We start from the raw sequence: 7595 nt of genomic DNA, 5'->3' as shown, positions 1-7595 counted from the left end.
GAACCAAAAGCTGGATTGGCATTTGATCTGCGGAATACAACTACTTTGACCCAATCCTAGATATGGATGAGGTACTGGAGTTTGTTTTTCCTAGTCATTCTGTGATAGAATGGCTTGATGGACCACAAGAGTAATAGGCATCGATAAACGAGCGCACGCATACTCTTGACTATCAATTGATAGACGAAAGTCAGAATGCAACTAAAGAGAACAACTCAAAGGAACATATAATTTTCTGAGTTGTGGATGCATAGATTAGTATGTCGAACCAAGTTCAACATATTTCTTCCGGATAACCCATGCAGAAAGGTAGAACTGGCAGAGTCACGATTTATGAATGGAGAACTCATCAAGAATAATCCTGTTGTGATATTTCAGTTCAACGAGGAACTTCTGCCATAAGTAGTTCATGGTATTTGGAAGAAGAAGACACCACGGACTTCAAGGACTATCGCAAAGGTTACTAATATCCTAAAGGAACTAGCAACACTATCAACATGATGTAAGTAGACTGAATCTCGGGTTCAAACCCAGGAGTAGAATACCTACTAACTATGTGGCATCACGGGATGCTTTCGAGAATAAAAGCCAGAATCATCACACTGGGACACAAATCATGGCTAAATTACTAGATGATCCCCTAAGACACCTAGGGTCATAATAATAGCTCCAACATATATGTCAAGGCAATAAATTACCTCAACTCAACAATTTGGGTGATTAACCTGGCCTAAAAGGCATTGAAACCAGAGGAAAGGATTTGCAAATGCATCAGACTACTTAGAAACCTGGGATGACTCGGACAGCATAACGGCTGTAAATGCTCAGAAAAGATTTGAGACATTCACAAAAATGGTGGCATAACCACTCAGAAGCACAATATCAAGGTTTCGAGATCAACAATTAACATACGGAAGTAGTAGGAACTGAACTCAAGCTTAATCCAACAATCTATAAGTCTGCGGACTAGTAATACGTGATCCTGATAGAAAGAAGAGATAGTCTAGCTCTTAATCCCCGTAGGAAAGATAAGATGATGACTCAGATCAGAAGGCCATGAGGTATAAGGAGTAAAAAGAGCCTTACGTTCCATCCCACAATCAATTCCCTTATATAACTAAAGAATTTCTAGACTCAACTTCGACCAGTTTGGCTTGGTAATCCTACAGGCAGTCAAGCTCTGATACCAACGCTGTCAGGACCCCGACTCAATGCCACATCGATCTAGCATGTAACACCTCATATCACTTTGCGGCCTCACGCACGGTATTCCCACGGGTGTCGCCTTACCTTTGCCCGGGACCGTTTGCGCCTTTTGGCACACGTATATGACAGTGTCGCTAGCATCCATATGATAAGGAGCCCGGGCTGACGTGGCTAGTCGTAAACCCAAAGTGGCACAGACTTACAGGGACAGGCATCCATGACCCAGCATCGAACGTGTCGGTCATCAGCGAGTGAATCCAGGCTGTAGCACTGGGCTAGCAGGACTCCGGTGAACCGGGCTGTAGCGGGCTAACAGGACTCTGGTATTCACCGCGTGACATTTCCCCGAAGGGACAGACACAGGAACGAAGAAGGACACATGCCGGCCAGCCTAAGTGTTCTGGAGCAGTAGCAAGCTACCATGGCTCGGTGGAAACACTAGGAGACATTTCCCGGTAAGAGAGGCTACTAAAGATAAACAACTAGATAGTCAGATCCCACACATACCAAGCATTTCAATAACATACACACAATATGCTCGATATGTGCAATACAACATGGCATCACAAAATGACTCTACGACTCAGTAGTTTATATGCAAAAGGCTCCGAGGAGCGAGATATTACAATCATGGGTCTCATGACCCAACACTCAGAGCATACAAGTCAAAGCACAAGTGGAAGCTATCATGTCTGAGTACAGACATCTATAAATGAAAAAGGCTGAGAAGCCTGACTATCTACCAGATCCTGCCGAGGGCACAAGATCGTAGCTGAGGTAACAAGCTAAACGTCGAAGTCCACGCGGAACTACTAGTGAGACCGAAGTCTCTCTGCAAAACATAAAATAGGCAAACGTGAGTACAAATGTACCCAGCAAGACTTACATCAGAACTAACTACATATGCATCATTTTCAACAAGGGGATGGTGGGGTTTAACTGCAGCAAGCCAGCTTTGACTCGGTGGCTATCCTGAACTACGACTGCAAGTAACTCTTTTGAGGTGGCGCACACGAGTCCACATATTCACCATATCAATACACCACTATGGATCCGCTCCCGTCTCCCTACGAGAACGCCATCCATAGCACTCACGCTTATCTTGCGTATTTTAGAGTATCCACTTTCACTTGTCTATGAACTGATATAAGCAACCCAGAAGTCCTTTACCGCGGACACGGCTATTCGAATAGATGACGTTAACCCTGCAGGGGTGTACTTCTTCATACATGTTTCCACCACTTAGCGTCTGCACACGACATGTGCTCGGCAGACTTCAAGCGAAAGCCGACGTGGGTGTAGACCACGACCTACCTAAACACTCAAGTCTCTAGTCCAGGTTTATCGCCTATTCGGGTTCCATCCATGAGGAGATCCGGCCGGAGTTTCGCTCACAGCCCCAAACGATGTGAACAGGGTTCCCGAGATACCAAACGGGCATCCGGTACACCATGCCACGTACCTACCGCATCACAGCCCACCCCTATGGTCAGCGCTGTCCACGGCCTCCAGTAAGCTACAAACACCAGAAACTACTTGCAACTCCTGGACAGAGGACTAGGGTGAATAAGAAGTCGAGCGGGGTCATATTTCAGGGCCCAATGTATGGTAGTAGCTGAATCATGGATCACAAACACAGAACTCAGTTCCTGAGGACGGCTTCAATGAGACAACCCACCATGTACTCCTACATGGCCTCTCACCGATACCTTTTACCAAATCGTGTTCACACACTTAGCTCACACATAGTAGGACATGTTCACACACCTCTGATTCATCCCTGATGAATCAGACCTGACTCAACTCTAAGCAGTAGCAGGCATGACAAACAAACATGAATGAGTAGGCACAACAGGGCTCAAACAACTCCTACTCATACTAGTGGGTTTCATCTATTTACTGTGGAATGACAGGTCATGCAAAGGATAAAGGGGTTCAGCTACCGCAGCAAGTAACAGATGAATCGTTGTTGTCCTAATGCAGTAAAAGAGAGCAGGAGTGAGAGAGTGGGATTGTATCGGAATGAACAAGGGGGTTTTGCTTGCCTGGCACTTCTGAAGATAATATAGTTCTTCATCGGTGTCATCGATCACATCGCCGGTACACGTCTATCGAGAGGGGACAATTACCGGCAAACAAGGAAGAACGCAATCAATGCAATGCGACAATATGATGCATGAATGTGACATGGCAATATGATGTGATTTGTGCTGATGCAACTAAACCAGATTAAATGAAGTTGGTTTGAATCCAGGATTCAAATTCAAACTCCATATGTGATTATTCAGATGCCATTTAATTGATTTGTCCTAAACAGTGGTGATAAGTTGTTCTAACATGCATGGAAATGGTACAGATGGATTCCTTGAATTTTTCTGATAATTTTTCATATATAAATTATTTAATTTGGAGTTACGGTTGAATTTCTATGATTTATTGAAGTTTAGGGCATATTCTGAAAATAAATAAATCATTTCTGACTTATTTAAAATCCCAGAAGCATATACTGCGTCAGCATGACGCCGGGGTGACGTCAGCAGGTCAAAGGCGTCGACCAGGTCAAACCTGACCAGTGGGACCCACTGGTCAGTGACCCAGTCAACTAACCAAGTTAGTTAGCCCTAACTAACTGGATTGGGCCCACTGGTCAGTGACTAACCTAAATATGATTAGCCCTAACTAACTTAGTTAGCCGGGCGGGGCCCGCATGTCAGTGGCTCACCTAATTAACTAAGTTAATTAACACTAACTAACCTAACACTAATTAGGCAGGCGCCTGGGCCCACACATCAAGGTCTCGAGATCAACAATTAACATACGGAAGTAATAGGATCTGAAACGAGGCTTAATTCCAACAATTCTATAAGTCTACGGATTAGTAACACGTGATCCTGATGGAAAGAAGAGATAACCTAGTTCTTAATCCCCATAGAAGAGAAGATGATGACTCAGATCAGAAGGCCATGAGGTATAAGGAGTAAAAAGAGCCTTACGTTCCATCCCACAATCAATTCCCTTATATAACCAAAGAATTTCTAGACTCAACTTCGACCAGTTTGGCTTGGTAATCCTACAGGTAGTCAAGCTCTGATACCAACGCTGTCAGGACCCCGACTCAATGCCACATCGATCTAGCATGTAACACCTCATATCACTTTGCGGCCTCACGCACGGTATTCCCACGGGTGTCGCCTTACCTTTGCCCGGGACCGTTTGCGCCTTTTGGCACACGTATATGACAGTGTCGCTAGCATCCATATGATAAGGAGCCCGGGCTGACATGGCTAGTCGTAAACCCAAAGTGGCACAGACTTACAGGGACAGGCATCCATGACCCAGCATCGAACGTGTCGGTCATCAGCGAGTGAATCCAGGCTGTAGCACTGGGCTAGCAGGACTCCGGTGAACCGGGCTGTAGCGGGCTAACAGGACTCCGGTATTCATCGCGTGACATTTCCCCGAAGGGACAGACACAGGAATGAAGAAGGACACATGCCGGCCAGCCTAAGTGTTCCGGAGCAGTAGCAAGCTACCATGGCTCAGTGAAACACTAGGAGACATTTCCCCGTAAGAGAGGCTACTAAAGATAAACAACTAGATGGTCAGATCCCACACATACCAAGCATTTCAATAACATACACACAATATGCTCGATATGTGCAAATACAACATGGCATCACAACATGACTCTACGACTCAAGTAATTTATTCAATAGGCTCCGAGGAGCGAGATATTACAAACATGGGTCTCATGACCCAACAATCAGAGCATACAAATCAAAGCACAAGCGGAAGCTATCATGTCTGGGTACAGACATCTATAACTGAAAAAGGCTGAGAAGCCTGACTATCTACCAGATCCTGCCGGGGCACAAGATCGTAGCTGAGGTAACAAGCTAAACGTCGAAGTCCACGCGAAACTACTAGTGAGACCGAAGTCTCTCTGCAAAAAACATAAAATAGGCAAACGTGAGTACAAATGTACCCAGCAAGACTTACATCAGAACTAACTACATATGCATCATTATCAACAAAGGGATGGTGGGGTTTAACTGCAGCAAGCCAGCTTTGACTCGGTGGCTATCCTGAACTACGACTGCAATGTAACTCTTTTGAGGTGGCGCACACGAGTCCACATATTCCCCATATCAATACACCACTATGGATCCGCTCTCGTCTCCCTACGAGAACGCCATCCATAGCACTCACGCTTATCTTGCGTATTTTAGAGTATCCACTTTCACTTGTCTATGAACTGATATAAGCAACCCAGAAGTCCTTTACCGCGGACACGGCTATTCGAATAGATGATGTTAACCCTGCAGGGGTGTACTTCTTCATACATGTTTCCACCACTTAGCGTCTGCACACGACATGTGCTCGGCAGACTTCAAGCGAAAGCCGACGTGGGTGTAGACCACGACCTACCTAAACACCTAAGTCTCTAGTCCAGGTTTATCGCCTATTCGGGTTCCATCCATGAGGAGATCCGGCCGGAGTTTCGCTCACAGCCCCAAACGATGTGAACAGGGTTCCGTGACACCAAACGGGCGCCCGGTATACCCGGCCACGTGCCTACCGCATCACAGCCCACCCCTACGGTCAGCGCTGTCCACGGCCTCCAGCATACTACAAACACCAGAAACTACTTGCAACTCCTGGACAGAGGACAAGGGTGAATAAGAAGTCGAGCGGGGTCATATTTCAGGGCCCAATGTATGGTAGTAGCTGAATCATGGATCACAAACACAGAACTCAGTTCCTGAGGACGGCTGCAATGAGACAACCCACCATGTACTCCTACATGGCCTCTCACCGCTACCTTTACCAAATCGTATTCACACACTTAGCTCACACACAGTAGGACATGTTCACACACCTTTAATTCATCCCCGATGAATCAGACCTGACTCAACTCTAAGCAGTAGCAGGCATGACAAACAAACATGAATGAGTAGGCACAACAGGGCTCAAACAACTCCTACTCATGCTAGTGGGTTTCATCTATTTACTGTGGCAATGACAGGTCATGCAGAGGATAAAGGGGTTCAACCACCGCAGCATGTAACAGTTGAATCGGTGTTGTCCTAATGCAGTAAAAGAGAGCAGGAGCGAGAGAGTGGGATTGTATCGGAATGAACAAGGGGGTTTTGCTTGCCTGGCACTTCTGAAGATAACATTGAGTCTTCATCAGTGTCAACGATCACATCATCGGTATCGCGTCTATCGAGAGGGGACAAATACCGGCAACACAGAAGGGAACACAATCAATGCAATGCACAATATGATGCATGATCATGACATGGCAAAATGAATGTGTTATGAGCTAATGCAACTAGCAATAGATTAAATGAAGTTGGTTTGAATACAAGATTCAAATTCAAACTCCATATGTGATTATTTAAATGCCCTTTAATTGATTTGTGCTAAACAGCAGCTATAAGTTGTTCTGACATGCATGAAAATGGTACAGATGGATTCCTTGAATTTTTCTGATAATTTTTCATATATAATTTATTTAATTTGGAGTTACGGTTGAATTTCTATGATTTTTAGAAGTTTTTACAATTTTCTGGAATTTCCTGAATAATAATAAATCCAGAAATGAATTATGGCGTCAGCACCACGTCACAGTGACGTCAGCAGGGTCAACTGGGCACCCCAGGTCAAACCTGACGGGTGTGGCCCACCTGTCATTGACTCAGCACTAACCAGGGTTTAGTTAACTCTTAACTAAAGTAATTAGAAGGGCTGGGGCCCACAGTCAGCGAGTCAGTGGGTTGGCTAAAATTTAATTAGCATCTAAACTAAATTAGCAGGGCCTCGGGCCCACATGTTAATGACCCAGGGGGGTCAAACCCTGGTCAACTCGGTCGAACCTGCCGGCGACTAACCGCCGGCGAGGTCCGAGACGGCGGCGATGCGCGGAATCGCAGCACAGGCCATGGTTCGAGGCGCGGATGGCACCGTTGGAACCCCGAGCCTTGTCCGCGTCGTCTGGTGCTAGTGGGGTCGCCGGAGACGACTCAGATCGACGGCGGCGTCCGCTTCTGCGGCGGCCGGAGTTCGGGCGCGATCGGTGGCGATGCTACGGCGCACTAAAGGAGAAAACGAAGAGTGCTACGTGGTCCTGGGGGTTCACCGAGCACGGTGACGTGCTCAGGCGTGGGCTGCGGTGGCCCTGGCCATGGTGGCGCCATGGCTGGCGGAGCCGAGCTGTCGGCTGTGATGGCCAACGGGGTTTGGGGCAGCTCGAGCAACGTGACTAGGGGGAGAAGGAAGAGGGGCTCACGGGGAGTTGGCCGGTGCAGACGACGGGGCCGGGGAAGCGTCGGAGCGAGCGGAACGGCGAGGCGGATCTCCGGTGGCCGAGGAGGGGGGGGGAAACG

This window comes from Triticum aestivum, chromosome 2A (assembly GCF_018294505.1).
Source record: "Triticum aestivum cultivar Chinese Spring chromosome 2A, IWGSC CS RefSeq v2.1, whole genome shotgun sequence".
Lineage (NCBI taxonomy): Eukaryota > Viridiplantae > Streptophyta > Magnoliopsida > Poales > Poaceae > Triticum > Triticum aestivum.
Note: the sequence above shows the minus strand (reverse complement) of the source record.